General features: G+C 37.1%; 1 long non-coding RNA gene across 1 annotated transcript in view; it reads left to right on the top strand.

Moving 5' to 3' along the window:
* Positions 1 to 18197, top strand: part of LOC137155601 (uncharacterized) — a 98257-nt gene that overhangs the window by 77824 nt on the left and 2236 nt on the right. The window contains exons 2-3 of the long non-coding RNA XR_010920567.1: positions 4503 to 4568; positions 4866 to 4920. This is a non-coding gene — a long non-coding RNA (uncharacterized lncRNA). The remainder of the gene's footprint in view (positions 1 to 4502; positions 4569 to 4865; positions 4921 to 18197) is intronic.

Here is an 18197-nt window from a genome sequence, read left to right as displayed (position 1 = left end):
GCCACTCTCCATTTTTATAATTACACCATACCAGTCTTTTTTCTCTTTATATGCTCTTCTATGACATTTTAAAGCCTTTTCTATCTTAAATTATTGTAAAGATCCCGGAGCAGCTTCACAAGAAAGACATTTAATAAATGAAATTATTATTTTTGCTCAAGTACAGCAGGAAATCCTTTTCAAGATAGACACAGGGTGCAAAAGGGAGTTTATAGCTCACCTCTGGAGAGGTGGAACATTGTTCTTTTTAAACCACTACCCCTAGAGTGCTAGGATTCACTCGTTTCATTCCAAGTATTTGTACTGCATCATGATTTCCAAGTGCCAAATATAAGTATAGATTTGATTTATCTGGATTTATCCACTTTTCATGATGTGGTGGAGGCCATGAAATCACAACAAAGAAATCAACAAAAATTAGACACAGAGACCCAGATATTTAAAGGTATCTAGGCATTGCTGTGCTCAGGAGTCTAACTAATTTTCAAATGTGATTTAAGCTCTTAGAAGTTTAAATCCTATCAACTGTCAATGGGAGTTAGGCTCCCAAGTGCCTAAATCTTTTGAAAATGAGTTTGAGGAATCTACATCAGTTAGGCACAACAATGCTGAGCTCAGCAACACCCATATACCTTTAGTTTCTCTAGGCCAGATTTGTAGAGATGGGACTGAACCAGAACCTCCAATCCAATCCAAATCTACCCTTTAATTTAGGAATGGCTTGAATTCAAATAGCTAGTTATAAGTTTGTTTATACAGGTTTGTTTCTTGGTTAGACTGGAAAGTAGAAGGGCATGGAGCCTCTTTTCCAGATCTGTTTTGGATACGGTTCCAGATGGAACGAGAATTCTGTAGCACTTTAAAGACTAACAAATTTAATTTCAGCAAGCATAAGCTTTCATGAGCTTCAGCTCACTTCCTCAGATGCAGTTGGTAGAAATGATACAGCAAATAGGAAACATATATAGGAGGTAACATATGCATATCCAAGGGCATAGATAACAATGGGGTAGGTGGATAAAAGCCAGATACTTGAGGCTTAATGACAACCATTGAGTAGGAAGTAAGAATGGGTGATCAGAGCAAATTACTTCTTGTAATGAGAGAGCCATTCCAAATCCCTGTTTAAACCCAGTTTGAATGTGTCAAGTTTCCAGATAATTTCTAACTCAGCAGTTTCTCTTTCAAGTCTGTTTTTGAAGTTTTTTTGGAGAAGTACAGCAACTTTCAGGTCAGCAACAGAATGCTTAGGGAGATTGAAGTGTTCTCCGACTGGTTTATGGATGTTATTATTTTTTATGTCTGATTTGTGTCTGTCTATTCTTTTGCGTAGTGATAGTCCAGTTTGGCCAATGTACATGGCAGAGGGGCATTGCTGGCACATGATGGCATATATAACATTAGTGGATGTGCAGGTGAATGAGCCCCTTATGGTGTGATTGACGTGGTTAGGACCAGTGATGCTGTCACTAGAGTCGATGTGTGGGCAGAGCTGGCAACGGGGTTTGTTGCAGGGATAGGTTCCTAGCCCTCACGGCTGTGGAGAAAGCTTCAAAATGTGACCCCAGTACACCCTAAAGGTTTAAAAAAACAGAAGGCAAATAAAAAGAAACAAACCCTAAATCTATTATTTTTACATAATCTCATGATTTTTAATGATTTGGGATTGGCAATACTGTGAAAGTGACTTGAAAGTGTCAGTTTCTTTCCTGTTTAAAGTCAGTTTCTAGTTTATTTATTAGGAGTATGGTAACACCCCTTATAACTCCAGGCAGGTTCAGTATAAACTTACAGTGCTTTGCCCTAATAGAATGTTTCCAAAATTTAAACGATCTATTCCAAGCTTGGTGAACTGCAAAAAGTAAGTAACCTAAATGATAGAAAGTAATCTAGATTTTTCTACCATTGTTTCAATTGTAAAATTTTAAACCTAACCTGTGTCCCTTAAGTGGCTTGATACAAGATGTCCGAACATGTAAGTATTAGAGATGAGTGGGTCTAATATATTTTTTCTTTATATAGAAATTAGATACTGTGCTCATGTGAGATAATTTCTAAGTAGTTATCTACAAAAAAACTAGAATTTGCAGGTGCCTAACTAGCCCATCGAATCACAGTTAAAGTTGCCCCTCCACCAAAATCTGAAATGGCGCACCTGTTACAAAGCCATTTGATCATAAGGTTTTCATGATATGAGGCAAAAATCTCTCAGGTATCCAAAATTTAGAGATGATTAAAACTCCAGACTTTTTCTCTTTGCCTGCTCTGCACCTGAACACGGCCCGAATTGCCCATCTCTACTAGAACCAACATAGTTACTCAAATAAATGGAAAATCTAGAAGATAGCTAGAAAGAAATGTTTATGAACAGCAATCCAGCTCATTAGTAGAGCTGGTCCAGAATTTTTTGACTAAACTTCTTTTGTTAGAAAATGCCCATTCATCAAAACCAAAACTTTTTGTGGAAACGTATCAGTTTTGATGAAATTTTTGTCAGGAAGATTTTTCATGCCTAAAGAATCGGTCTCTCAATCGTAAATTAATGCTGCTTTTTTGGACCCTGATCCAACAGACTACTGAAATTCATGCTTAACTATTGGCACATGATTAGTCCCATTGATGTTACAAAAGAACTTGCATGTTAAAGCTAAGCATGTGCTTAAGTGTTTTGTTATGTGAGGGCCCAATTTGTTTATATTTGTGAATCAGGGTGGGTCATTCTAATTATCCCACTCTCTTTAATAATTAGGAGGAATATCTATTACTCCCTGAAGAATTACTACAATGTTTAAAATATCAATTCCCAGAATTTGGTCTTAGGCGTACAGTATACTGTATCTACATATTCATTATTCCTAGTGTGCTAAAATATATGTATATAAATATATGTAAATTTAAATTTACTTTCTTAAATTTAAATAAAAGATAAATACAAGATGGTAATGTGTTTATTCTTACCTACCTGATGCTGCTACTTCTGCTGAATCTACCTTATTTGGATGGCTCTCACTGACACATCTCTCTAGTCAGTTACCTGGTAACACTGAATATTAGGCATTAGCTGCCATCGTGTATTTTCTCACCTTTTAAAAATAACCTTAGAAAATGATCACAATCCTAAACTGGGCTCTCTTTCTTTCAATACATTGACACTTTTTTTTTTCCAGCAGACTAGTTCTGTCAAGGCCTACATGATTAGCAAATGTTCAGAATAGATAAATATACAGCTGTTTAAAAGTTTATAAATTAATGCATTTGAGGCACTAATCATTATAGTCTAGAAGGAAACAAAAAATTATAGTGTTACCAATATCCACTATTGTTATCGTTCATTTTAGGATGATCTTTGATATAGGTTTTCACCCCCACACAACACACTTTTGTGTGCATACTGGGAGGGGGGCAAATGAAGAAATCTACAGGTGACTTCATTACATATGAATGAAAAATGGAGCATTTATTCAAATACATTTGAAGGCTCCTCTTATGAGTTTAATTCTTTTTCTTCAGATCTGCAGCCAAGCTGAATATTGAACAAGGGTAGACATTTTTAGTTTTTGTTTGTGTGTCTGTAGGGATTGGGGAGAAGGGGTTGAAGGTATTATGAATGCAGTGTTCATGAAACATGAGTAGCTTCACAGCATTGGTATTTTAAGTCTATCCACAGGACAGATAACACAGCCTTTTCTGGATGGTCTACTTCCATATGAGAGAAGATATGTCATTCTCTTTGCCATAGTGATGGGTGGCAAACCTAATCCTCCGAGCCAGTCGATTCCCCCAAAGGTGAAGAAATCCACCAAATCAAAAGGCTCTCTTTTTAAAATAAGAGATGCCTATTCAGTTCAGGAACGAAATACATTTTGGAACTGTTTTGCAAAGATGCACACTTGGCTTACATTACAGCTGCTTGTTCCACCACAGTGCACTTCCCATCCATATGCAGTTATATCTTCACACAACATAAACACCTTGTTCCTTCCCCAACTCAGTAGAATGTGAAGCAAACTTTACAAAAAAATGGTACAAGTGATGCATGAATTGCACTGGCATTTTTACATTGCTGGCATACATATAGCTGTGAGAATGTTCCACAGTAATTTTAATCTTATGTATTTAACATCTCTTGAATAAGACTCCTGTGTCAGGGGCATTTAGAGTCCCTTTATGGCACTCTGGCCTTTATAACTGTCATGCAGGGTAGCATCAGGGGTGTGGCTTTCAATTTTAATTTCTTCAGGTTCGTTGTTCCTAATCCTAAGAAATCTTCAGCAGCTAGTATTTCCTGACTGACAATATTGTGTCAACCAAGGTAACTACTGTTAGAACATAAATACTGTTTAGTTAATTCTTAATACTTTCCCCATCTAATTCTCTCATGAGGTTATCAGAGTGTGTTGTCATTGCCCACTCCGCCCTAGTGACAACTTCATCATTCATTTCAGACTGAGCAAAACCTATTGATTTTTCAATCGCGTTACTCCAGATTTATACCCAAACAGGTGAGAGAAGAATCAGATCCAAAGTGAACTGATGAGGGAAGCTCTGGCTGAGTGAAGAGAGTGAGGGTAAGAATAGCTGTGTTGTCAACTCACATAAACTCACTTTATAGAAAGTCGCATGATACTTGTTTTGCCTTTTATAGTCAAGTGATTTTGTGAGAATCTCTGCTTTCATTAATAATAATAAATTTAAAAAATGTTTCTAGTCCTCATGGTTGTGGTGAAAAGTCTGAACATGTTAACTGAATTTACATTAAAAGGCTCAAAGTCAGAAGACAAATAAAAAGAACCCGAAGTGTATTTATTTATTTTTTACAAATCTCAAAATATTTGTCAACCTCTCAATTTTTTTTGAATGTTCAGGTTGGCAATACCAAGGCAGAAAAATGTGACAATGGAGCTCTGCATGGCCTGGAAGGTAAGTATGAGAACTTTGAACCTTACTGTGAAGCAAAAGGGATGGCAGTTAATAGGTTCTAAAAAGGGAATGATGTGACTTGCATGGATATGTTTTTTTTAAAAGTAGGGATGGCAGGGAAAAGATAGATTTCAAACATGTTACAGAGGAAGAACTAGTAGGATTTTGGTGACAGTTTGGGTGAAGGATGGGGAAGAAAGAGAAGAGTCAGCACAACGGAGCACAAAGTTGTGAGTGTGGGTGGCAGAGAGGATAATCAATTTGCCAAAAATCAAAAGAGAAAGAAGAAAGACGGGAATGTTATGGAGGAAAGAGGAGTTCATTTTATGTTTTCGTTTTGAGTTGGTTCTGGTAGTGGGGCCTATGGAATAAATGTCTGAAGGATGGTTGGTTTAATTATGTGCTAAATTTTATTTTCATTTTTCTCAGACTACTGAATAATCAGATAAATTATCAGATAAACTATAAAGAGAAAAAAAAAGAAGTCAAACGTTCTGATTCTGCTACCTTTACTCGTACTTTAGTATGTGAGCAGTTCCATCTCTGGAATCAGTGGAATTGTTTGCAGAATAAGGTACTATTGAATGTGAGCAAGCATTGTTAGAAACGGGTCCCAAAGCCTGAGCTCCTCATTTATTTATATACATTTTAGATTAGATTCCTCTAGGATTTACCGAAGTCCTTAAGTATCTTCCAGAGGGTTTTTTTCTTCTGAAAATATATCAGTGTATAGAACAGAAGATATGGTAATCAAAGATACATTTTGCTTTTTTAGTTTTAATGGTTTTTTCTTGTTGTTTTGTAACATAAAATTTCATTATAGAGCAATTATAAATGTAAATTAAAACATCAGTCAACACCCTTACAAATATCTCTTCCTAATTAAGCCTCTAAATATTTTAAATACAAATTAGAGTGACAATTTTTAAATCCATATTTTGGAAGAAATTAAATTTTAGCTTTGACCAGATGGATCACAGCTACACTATACTTTGCACATTCATTTGTTTTAGTTAACTAAACTGTTCACATGAAACAATCAAATCTGTCAATTTTTTTCCAAATTACACCATCTGCCATAGATTTAAACTGAAGAAATAGAAATACAGTATTTACTACTATACTTGGGATTATCAGAGGTGGCTGCATTTAAACTACCAGGGAAATCATTCTTCTGTGCATAAACCCACAAAATAAGTGAGGTAATATCTTCTATTGCACCAACTTCTGTTGGTGAAAGACAAACTTTCAAGCTACATAGAGCGCTTCTTTAGGTCCCTTCTTCTTCGGGTTGTCTCTTCATAGACAGGACAAGGGAGGTACTTCGATTTTGGCAATTTATGCTTTTCAAGTTCACAATGTGTATTTTAAATTCAGTTTAAAGTAATAATTTCCTTTCCCCCTTTTAATAATTGTTTTTTTGCATCTGGTATCTTGAAAGGAACAACTTTACTTTGTTTTAGCTCTTCTCCCTCATCTTTTAATTTTCCAACCAACTTTCTAAAACATTGAGTAAAACACAGATATGATAAGAAATTGAAGTCTTTACTTCTCATTATGAGTCTGATCCAACTCCCAATGAAATCAACGGATAGGCTTTTTTTATTTCATGGTAAGTGGATTGAGCCCCATATATGGGAATTAATGGAACAGTTTAATGTCATTGCTTACTTGGCAAGAGGGACAGAATGCTCTCTTTAGTGCTCAGTCTTTTGCTATTGAGCTGTTGGTGCTCACCTCTGATCACCTTCTTGCTTTCTCCCATGCTGCCTCACACACAGGGCTCAATGGGGGAGCAGGGAAGGGTACACTTTACTGGGGCCCAGAGGCCCTGAGGGGCCTGGCCCAGGCTGCGACGCCCATTACTATGAGGAAAACATGAGATTGTATGTATGGGATGAGGGATTGTGGTATGTGTGTGGGAGGGGGCCCGGGTTACAAGTTTGTACTGGGCCTAAAAAAATTATGCTTGGGCCCCGCACACACACTCAGGAGGTGTTTGCTGTTAGACATTTGCAAAGACACCTTATTATCTACCTTCAGACCCCTCCTCAGAATTCTCCTTTGCTATGACTTTAAAAAACAAAACAAAACAAACTGACAATGGTGAAGCTGATAGCATGCAGAGACTCCTGCCTACTAGGCTGGCTAAAGTTGTCTCATTGTTTACTTGTCTTCCCTATTCCATCAGTTATCTCTTGTCTTATATTTAGATAGTAAGACCCTTGTGGCACAAACTGTCTTTTTTTTTTTGCTGTGTCTGTACTGCACCTAGCACAATAGAATCCCCAGATGCTACAGTAATTAGTAGTAGTAATAAGTGAACGAAGAGTGTTGCTGTATTAATTAATCAAAAATTATGTCTGGGTTAGACATTTCCTGGCAACCAGAATGGTTGAGCATCATGAAAGTTGGCATGCCACTTACAGCAAGGATGTCTGTGAATAGGCAGGTGGAGGGCATCCATGCTGAATGGCATCCAAACTGATTTATTTATAATAAAGTTGGAAATTAGTTTTCCTATTAATTAGCTTCCTTTGATTCCAGGCAAGCTGTGGTGATATTGTAGTTGATGGCAATTTTCCCTTCTTAAAAAGCACTATGTACACGTGTTCTATTCAAAGCCAATCATTATGGCTGCTCAGGAATATTGTTTTAAAAACTTGCACCTAGGTAGAAAGCATCTTCTAATTACAACTGATGGAGATGGAAGTTATTAATCCAAATATGTAGATGAGTAGGAAAAGAAACAACCTAAGTGTGATGAGAGTTGCTAACTCCAATGACAATTCTTTGCCTGGTCTCTGGTCTTGCCCACATGCTCAGGGTCTAACTGATCACCATATTTGGGATAGGGAAGGAATTTTCCCTCAGGGCAGATTGGCAGAAAACCTGGAGGATGGTCACCTTCCTCTGCAACATGGGGCATTGGTCACTTGCTGGGGTGAACTAAAGTAAATGGTGCATAATCTATAATTTAAAGTCTCTTAAATCAAGATTTGAGGACTTCAGTAATTCAGCCAGAAGTTAAGACCCTATTTCGGGGGGGGGGCGGGGGGAGGCGAAGTTCTGTGATCTGTGTCAGACTAAGGACAGAAGGGACCATCATGATCATATAAAGTCTATGAGTAACTATTCTCAGGCTGATACTTTGTGTGATGTGAGGTTGACCGAGAAACCAACCATTTATCATATGTTTTTTTAATTACTGACCCATGTTCTGTAGTCTAGAATACAGTAAAGCATACTATTTTTAATATTAAGAGAAAGGAAGAGCATGTTTGATATACATTAATAATTTTGTTCTCTTATAAAGTGGTTAATCATTCAGAAATGGTTTCTCTCCTTTGAGTAAACTGATAATGCAGAGAAAGTGTCTGTCTAATGTTGACAACTCTCAAAGGTGTCATGTTAGGCCACAAATATTTCAAAGATGGGGTGGAAGGAGATGATGAAATGTTTTTTATTTTTACTTACTTTGATATTCAAAGGGAGGTTAGAAGTTGTAAATTGGATGGAAGTTTACATTCTTTTAGAGTCAAATTATGCTTGTGGATATTCACAGACTAATCCCATGGACTTCAATGAGGTGTATGCAAAGGTATAAACTGGCACTTAAACTATAGCAGTACCCTGCAAACAGCTATGAACGTGTATCAGTATACTCATATGACTAATCCCATTGAAGTTTACACTGCAACATACATATTAATAATTGCAGGATTGGTCCTAAATCTAGGATTTTTTTAAATAACCCTGTCTGGGTGGGGAATTTACATGTCAATAGAAATCCTTTTTTTACTACTTGCTTAAAAATGTTTTTATATGGCTTAAGATAATTAATTTCTATGTATTAGAATCATATTGAAAGAACCCTATATTGATAAATTGATTTATCATATTAATAATTACATAAATCATTATCCATAAAATCACTATATCTGTGTTGGGAATGGCATACAATTCGTTGGAGAGAAATAAGCTTACATGTTTAAAAGAGAGTGATTTGTTTGGTCATTTGAATGATACTAACTATGGCCCACAGTTACTCTGGCGATTCGGCGGCAGTCGATGGGAGTTACACAAACTACGCAGAAAACTTGAGAAACTCTCCCTTCTCTCTTCTGCGTGCCGTCTTCACTGCACTGCACCGCACCACTTGCGGGGGTGGATTAACAGCATTGATTTCTGGATTGACTGAGCAGGTCTTCACTGACTGCTCAGTCGATCCAGAAAAGTCGATCTGATGGTGGCGACTTTGCCGCTGTCAGTGTAGACATAGCCTATGTAAATAGCTTGCAAGATAATTATAATTAGTAGTATTTCCCTAAGATTTGTAAACGTATTTAGGTATTACTCCACTCAGTGTTGCAAGGCCTAAGTGACTTACACCTTTCAATGCTAAGAGGAGAAATGCCTAAATATCACAATCCACTGTAGGATACTTCATGACCAGAACACACACAATTCAGCACAAATTACACATTATACAATAGAACCTCAGTTACGAGAATCTCGGGAATGTAGGTTGCTTGTAACTCTGAAAAGTTGGAAACTTTAAAAAAAAAAAAAAAAAATCTGGTTGTTCTTTTAAACATTTACAACTCAACATTGACTTAATATTTGGAAACTTTACTATACAGAAGAAAAATGCTACTTTTAACCATCTTAATATAAATAAAACAAGTACAGAAACAGTTTCCTTACGTTGTCAAATCTCTTTTAAACTTTTCCTTTAATATTTAGTAGTTTTATGTTTAACACAGTACTGTACTGTATTTACTTTTTTGTCTCTGCTGCTGCCTGATTGCATACTTCCGGTTCCAAATGAGGTGTGTAGTTGACTGGTCAGTTTGTAACTCTGGTGTTTGTAACTCTGAGGTTCTATTGTCAATTATTAGTCCATTAGACAACATCATCCAGTTGAACTGTAATGTTCTTCGGATAACTCTAGAAAAATCTTCATTTGCTCATGAGCCATAGCTGACATTTTGTGAGCCTGGATATGTGTTATTTCCACTTTTTCTTTCAGTCTTCTCTTGGTTCCTGGTCTCTGCTTTTGTCAGGGTGTGCAGAGAATCTACCATATGGTGGAAGATCGTTTTGACTTTCTTTATCATCTCATCCTCTTTCCTTCCTATTCTCAATCTGACTGAAGAAGATCTGAACTCAGAAATGTTTAATAACCTTGTACTTATAGTAGATCTTGGCCTTCTCCACAGCAGATTGGAACTCTAGTCTTAAAAAAGAACAAACTTAACTTTCAACTGAGGGGTGTTCTTTGTAACATTGGGAGACTAATTCTTTCTTTAGTACATGCATTCTCCAATATTTTCATCACAGGGACCACGTCGTGACAGAGAACTTCTTGTGAATCACCAACCTTTCTGTATAAGATGGAGTGGAAGGAGAAATGTTCCACATAACACCCCTTTGGCAGCCACAGCAATTGCATATAAGGAAAATGAGTAGGAAAAGTATTTACAACATTCTTTAATGTAATAAGGGTTTTGAACTTGTTGAAAAGGATAATAGAACTATCTCCTCCTTCCCGTTCCATCCATTCTGTTTCTGCTTGCCCCCCTCTTCCATTTCCCTGTACCTGCATCTGGCACCTGGTCCTCCTAGTTCCCTACTCGCACTGGTAGCTCTAGTCTTGTTGATATTTCCTGTCTCCTGTCCTGCTGGAAGCTCCAGTACTGATGTTTCCTTCCTCCTTTACTTATGTAGCAGTTATGCTTAGAGGGGGAAGGCATCTGAGATACTCCTCCTTGCTTTTAGCAGCTTTTAGAGGTATCAAGGCTCTTCTCTGCAATGAAGACCCTTTACTCAAAACTAGCTGTTGGCATGTCTGATGTTAGCTGTTTACAGAATACTAGCAGGTGAACAGAGGACGAGCAGAAGTATTGATCTGGTACAAGAAATATTGTCATTAAATTCCATGATATGGCTCAGATGTTCTGCACAAATGTTACATAACTAATTCTCACAGCAGGCCTGTGAGGTAAGTAAATATCTTTTTTTTTTAAATGGGAGAACAGAGAGAGTATGTTTCTTCATCTTTGTTCAGTATGCTTATCCCAGGATCTCAGTACATAACTTTGTCAGTAACCTTAAAAAAAAATGCTGTAGAAACTTCAGTAATTCCTGAGCTAAAATATTTTATGTAATCATTGGTAAATGTTTTTATGTAATCATTGGTAAATATTACACATTGAATAGAATGAGTGCTAGTTCTCCAGTGAATTGATTTAAACAATAGATAGTAATATTAATAGTTATTAATAGACAATATCCTAGAGACACTGACCTACATCACCACTCCTCCAGTGATATCACCTTTCATAGACCATTTATTATATTTTTGAACAAGCACGTTCTTCCATTCACCTCTGCAAAGCCACCTCATTTGTCTTCTTTGTGTCCATCATTAAGAATCTCCTTTATTGGGAAGCTTAGTAAAAATGTGATAGTGACTAGGCAGTTGGTGTTCTTTGATGGCTACTTTATTTGCTGATCAGTATTGCCTCATTTTCTTATTATCCACTAATGTTTCTTTTATTCATCTGTTGTCTTTCCTCTTATACTTCGATTGTAAGCTCTTTTGGAGCATCTATCTGTACTGTGTGTGTATAGTGCTTAGCTGGTGTGGCCCTGATCCATGACTACCACAATAAAAATAAGAAAAACAATAACAATAACTTGTTATTTATACAGAACCTCAGAATGTGCAAGGTTCATAATGAAGTCAAGGATATGTGGTCTCTGAGTGGAAGAGCTTGCAATCTATTTTTAAAAAATATATTTAAACAATATGGGGCTGCAAGTGGGGTGAGAACAAGGATTAAGTATTGTGCAGTAATATTACAACATTACACACTTGCTCTTTATGATATTTTCAACATTACAACAAAAGGCAGGCAAAAAACAGACACTTCTATTTCTTGATGTTTTTGAATGAACTGCTGTGTCTTGAAGTATCATCTCAACTCACGGCCACAGGCTGTAGTTACTAAACTCATTTTCAGACATGTCAAATGTACAGAGAAATGAGAAAATAATTTGAGAATATTGGCCACAGCCACAGAAATACAACTATCTCATTGTATAAGGTCTAATGCTTCTTCAACCTTCATCCTAAATTAAGCCTCCCTCCAACCACATACCATACTACTACCACAGTGTGACATACCAGGGTACAATCCAGACTAATGAGTAGCTGTGTTACCCCTGCCCTCTAACCTGGGGTGACTTTCACAATGCTTTGCTTCAGTAGCCTCTAGTCTGGACTGCTCTCAGCCTCCAGCATGCAAGTCACTCCCAGCTATGTCCGTATATGCTGCAGCCAGTCATCCACACCTTGGCTCTTACCAGCTTCAGCTATACTTCAGGGTGATCCCAACACACTCCCAGTCTTAGATTTCTCCCCAGAAATGTATGTCCTGTACTGCCCATCCCTTTCCTGGACAATATACATTTTATATAAAAGTCCATGATTGCTTTAATAGAAATAATATGCACATAACTTGCTACCCCAAATGGAGTTTCCCAGACCCTTCAATATAGAACAAGTTTATTAACTGCAAAGAGAGATTCAAGTGACTACAAATAATGAGGTATAAAAGTCAGAAATGGTTACAAGAAAATAAAGATAAATGCTACTGCACCTAACTTAAACTATATCAAATTCAAGTAGTTTGTCACCATATGCTTTCAGCAGTCTTACTGACCAAACTTTAGGTCAGGACCCCTTCTCCAGTCCAATGAATGCTTCCTTTGCTGCTTCTGGTGCTGTGAATACAATGGGGCATGCGAGGCATCTTGGTATGTTTAACTCTCCTTTTTAGAGTGCTAGTCCCTCCCTTGAAAAACATTTCCACCTGAGATTCAAGAGCTTGAGTCTATAGAGAAGGATGTTCCCTGCTACTTTTCCTCACCTGTTTGACTCTGTTGACTGCTCAAATAAAAATTAAGTAGGGCACACATTCCTTTGTTTGAGACAGACCTCTTTGCTAACCTCAGTTTGGAACATATGGTAAGAACACCATACAGCAGAATCTTATAAATTTACATACAGTGTTACCACACACATTTTATTAGGACAATAATGACCAGCAAATTATTAGTTTTTAAAAAAGATATCTCACAAGACATACTTTGTACAAAGATGATTACAATAGTATGTACGGTGTGGACAGAGGGGTACATTCTGGCACACGCAGCTATTGCTATTGTTTAGGGTTGTCTACAGAAGAGCATGTAACCTGGATAGCATCTTTTGTGCTATTCATGATATTGCTGCAGTCAAATGGATTCTGTCACCAAAAAAAAAAAAAAAAAAAAGAAATACAATCCAAACATTGATCATTAATAATATGTTCTAAATATCTAGGATGAGGAAAACAATTCTGTACAACTCTAACTGCTTAAAGCAGTATTAACTCTTAGTTTCCCCTTCGTTGCAACAATGTAAATCTGAGGTTTCCTTGCCTGTGGATCTTCTAGATGTAAAGGTTTGAAAAGCGATGCCTCCCCCCATGATGTAGCCCAAGAGAACATTGCACCCTGAAAACTCTCCTAGATTTTTCCTTGTAGAATTTTCTCTCTTCCACCTTCTTCCCCAAGTTTTTCTAAGGGAGGAGACAACCTGATCCCATTGATTTAATTTGTTTTTATTAATTTAGGTGGAATAAAGGGCCCAAAGTGTCAAAGGTGTTAACATGATCCTGTTTATAACATTAAAAAGTTACAAATACGGTTTGGTATAGAGAGACCCAAGCCTGCTGTGTACCATGGCAAACACACCAATTAAATATCTCTCAAACCTTTCATTAAAGATACAGAAAAATAAAGTAAAACTGAGCTTTTGAAATGTAAAGTGTTAAGTAAGCTTTCATTTGAACAATCTTCCTTGTTCCCTTTAAGCTGTGCAAAGTTTTAATAAGGAAAACTCTTGTTTGATAGTCTTTTAAAAGATATAAAAGATGGTGATATACCTGTCCTTTTTGGGAAAAGGATGAAAAGTTAGGGGAGGAGGGCTGGGGATGTTGCAGTTAAAGTCTGATCCCTTATTCCTAAAAGACAAACCAAGACACACACACGAGAGAAAGAAAAGAACAGCAAATATAGAAAATACAGCTTCTGTCTTTGGTGCTAACTTTTACTTGCATCCTCACTGCTGGAAAAAACATAGGCACAGTGCAAGGTCTTATCAGCCATTCCAAGACCTGGCAAACTTGTAACAGCATCAGGTTGTTTACAACAATGCATTTATCTGTCTTTCTCGTCACTGGCTTACAGCAGTGAAACAAAAAAGACAGTTTTGACCAGCTAAACCAGACTTATATTAGACAGAAGGAAAAAGGAGAGAGGTAGGAAAGAGAAGAAATAAGGTCAGGAGAGAAAAGAACACACAAGGGTGGGATGACAAAATCTCACATCCCAGCTGCTATTTTGTATTTAGTTGGAGGTGGGGTTGTATCTCCCTCTCTCTGGCCTAGCCTGGTGAGGACATCTCTCAGGATTAGGACAAAGAAGGCCCAAGGTCTCAGGAGACAATGGGCATGGCAGTCATGATTGTGAATCTTGCTCCTTCCCATTCTCTCATCTTTCAGTCAGCTAGTATCACAGTAACCAGCTTTCTGCAAAAGGAAGTGGTAGGTGGAATAGCCCATCCCCTCATTGTTTTGTCCACTAGTTAGGCCTAATTTCCAACATACCAGTTTTGGTTCATTGATTTCTAATCCTTCACTGTTCCTGTTTACCAGGTTTGAAGTTAACACAGTCCTTGAGTTCTATTAGTAGGCCTTTTGGTTTGGATTACTTCAGTCTCTTTGCACTTTTTCCCCGTCAACATCTATTTCCAAACCCTTTCTAATTTTCTTCACTTGAGGAAAATAATTCCTTGTAATATTCTTGGCTTAATTTTACATTTTTTCAAATTTTCAGCAGCTAAAGAATATAGCCTTTAGGTGACACAAGAAAGCCTTGTTGTGAGAGCTTTGACTGAGTATCTAGGCTATTAAGAGTTCATCTCCTTTTGAATATCAAAAGGTACTCCTTGCTTCATTGGTAACTAAATGGGACATTCCATCATAGTTATATTAATATAAAATTTCTCTCAAAAGCTGAAAGCTGGAAATAATAAACACATTTAACTAGATTTTATGAATTCAGGTCTTTTATTAAAAACTGATTAGAGGTTTGCGAAAATGAAATATATATTTGTCATTTGAAAAAGCATGCCAAAAAAAAAAGTGTGAGGAAATCTCATTCTGAATGCTTCAGCCACATCTGACTGTGTTGAAAACTTGCTCTTTTAAAAGAACACCATACCCATTCTCCTTCAGTACCTGCCCTCCACTTATCCCTAGAGAATTAAGATTCTTACCCTTTAAAATGACTTTCCCATTATATTTATAATCAGAAATGTTCCTGGATTCCTCTTTATATATCAAGTGCATCTGTTTTAGACTCCTAGGGCTTTATTCTGATGCCACCTAATAAATTACATTCCACTAGCCTTGGTTGTAGATGAGAAACCGTACCTAAATCTATCTTAGTGAACAGCATGAAGAGGTTCATATATATATCTTCTAACTGCTAGTACTTAGACTTCTCATTTCATTTCTCTCTGGACCTATTTTTTGTCTTTCAAATTCTGCCTAAATCTAGGTATTTTTTCCATTTTTAATACCCTTGACCTTTTCCTAATTCCTGCTAACATTTCCTTCCCAATATCTTTCCTTGATGGCTGTCTTTTGTAGCTCTCCAAATCTCTAACGCTAAGAGATCTTGAAATATATCAGGGCATTTGATCCCTTAATACATTATTATTTATTAGCTTTACTGCTTCAAGATTTCTTCTCTTACTGAGATATATTTAAAAGTTTGCACCATTGCAGAACTTCTGTTTCTCGCAAAGGAATTACTGTAAAATTGCTGGTTTTAGGCAGAAAACATCCATTTGAAGTAAACTCTAAGTTTGCCAAGTGTGATGGAAATATTACTGCTTGATTTCACTGGCTACTGGGCTGCATGTATCTGAGTAACTTCAGGTATCACAAGAGACTTTTTTCTCTTTTGAATATTTCATGCCTCCAAAATCTAAAACAAAACAAAAATTAACCAGAAGGTCTGGCTCCATAACTGAAGTGCTGCAAAGAAGATACCACTTGGCTATTTTGGGTAATTGTATTTGGATCTTACCTGTAAGTCAGACAGTAGCCTAATTTTTCTATACATTATTTCTTGGAACAAGACTGAGATGGCTGAAAGAGGAAGTCTTCTGAACACCGTAACCCTTCTCTTGTGAGGAGAATTACTTCTCAGGTTTGGCTGTAGCCACTGCTTCAGTTTCCTCACTGGTCCACCGTTCTCTCTCTCTCTCTCTCTCTCTCTCTCTCTCTCTCTCTCTGAGACAGTGTAGGACTCTGACAAAACTAAGCTCCCTTCCTGAACAACAAAGTTAAAAAACCAAAACGAATAAATAAATAAAAATGTAAACAGTCCTTTGCCCTTCCCGGGCCACAGCCTACTCCTTAGGGTCTATTTGACTGTTTCTTCTTGCACACAGGGGTTCCTCGGAGTCCTTTGCCCTTCCTGGGACACAGTCAACTTTTCAAGTTCTGAATAGTTTTCCCTCTTATATGATGCAAGGGAGAAATGGGAGGGCTTCCTCTCACGCTCTCTTGGAAGTATTGTCCATAGGGTCTGAAACAGGAAACTGGTATGCAGCTCTCATTCCCATCACTTTTTATTCCCTTTTTCCACAGCATCTTCCTTCATTATGCTAGTCCTTTGCCATTGTGACCACTACCTCTCAGGTTTCTTCCCAGACCTTCCTTCCTTGTCCTACGCTGCTTATCCTGCCCTGGAACCCTTACAGGACCCCTCAGCAAGAGAACCACTTCCAGTCTTATTTCCTACCTAATCTCTCTTGAGCTCTTCTAAAGCAACACCCTGAGCATTTTGACCAGAGAGATCTAACAGTCGATCCTCCACCTTCTAGTTCTTTCACTTTACTGAGCAAAGCAAGAAACTTTTATACTGACCCTCTTCCCAGCATACTTTGCTACTGTTCCGAGATCCCTCTGGGAATGACAGATCCCTGATAAGAGTTTGCTTTGGTGCTCTGGGTCAGAACTTGAGAAAGGGAAAAATTGGACTGGGCACTTCCCCTTAAGGGACAGCACAACACCTCATTCTCTGCTACCTTTTCCCTGAGAGATTAAATACTGTGTGATTTCTTCAAACCTTCATGAAAATCTTCTGGTCACATTATGCTCATCCAATTAGGTAACAGAAATAATACCATGTGGTTTATGTGAACAACCACAAGTAATCAACATAGCTTACATTTGTTTTTTCAAAACTGAACACTCACATTGAACAGTTGGTGAGCAAACCTGGATTTATTTTTTTAAAAAATTTAAAAAATCCAAAAAACTGTCACCAGAATAGTAAGTGAATAAAGTCAGACAATGAAAATACTAAATTAACCTTAGATAACTGCCACCTGCTTGTGGTCATTCCATGAAGAGGCTAAAACTGATGGAGTGAGTTATTTACATTAAACTATGTACTCAGCTCACAGTCATTTGGGAAAGAGACTGTTGCTGCAGTATGATGGACTGTCATACATTGTGATATAGATTATACTAATATACAGCCTGAAGAAATCATCTAATAGACCTCACTGTGTATAAGAAATGTGCATGTGCACTGTCCTTGAGCTGTATAATGGACAAACACATCATGGAGTTCACAAGCACATTCTTGTCAGGTACAAAGCACAATGTACCCCTGCAGCTAGTTCCAGGAGAAAAAAATGCCCAAGTTCAAAGTAAATCTTGTATCTTTGTTCCTTCATTTGAATTTCTTTATACTGTATCCTTATTCCAAGCTCTACATGAATTTTATAACCTTTTAAAATTCTGTTGGTAGTATCTTCAATATATATTTTGTCTCCTTTAAAAATATTATCGTTATTTTGTTTTTCTTAGTTTTTCTATAATTTCTTCATGATTCCAGAACATGGTATTAACAAAAACTTGTTTCTCACTTTCAATAGGAGTTTTACAGGTATTTGATTTAGAAACTGAACCGCTTGTCTTCATTTTTGTTTAGGGGAAGATTATTTTAGTATGTACTGGTATTGCCAACCACACAATTAAAAAAAAGAGTCAGGATCCAAAAAAAATCATGATTGGTTTATTTTAATTTGCCTTTTGGTTCACTGAGGTCACATTTTCAAGCTTTACTCTGCAACCATTAGG

Source organism: Emydura macquarii, unplaced genomic scaffold (assembly GCF_026122565.2).
Source record: "Emydura macquarii macquarii isolate MOO-44397 ecotype Brisbane River unplaced genomic scaffold, CSIRO-AGI_Emac_v2 contig_1363, whole genome shotgun sequence".
NCBI lineage: Eukaryota > Metazoa > Chordata > Testudines > Chelidae > Emydura > Emydura macquarii.
Note: the sequence above shows the minus strand (reverse complement) of the source record. Positions and strands in the feature narration are given on the sequence as shown.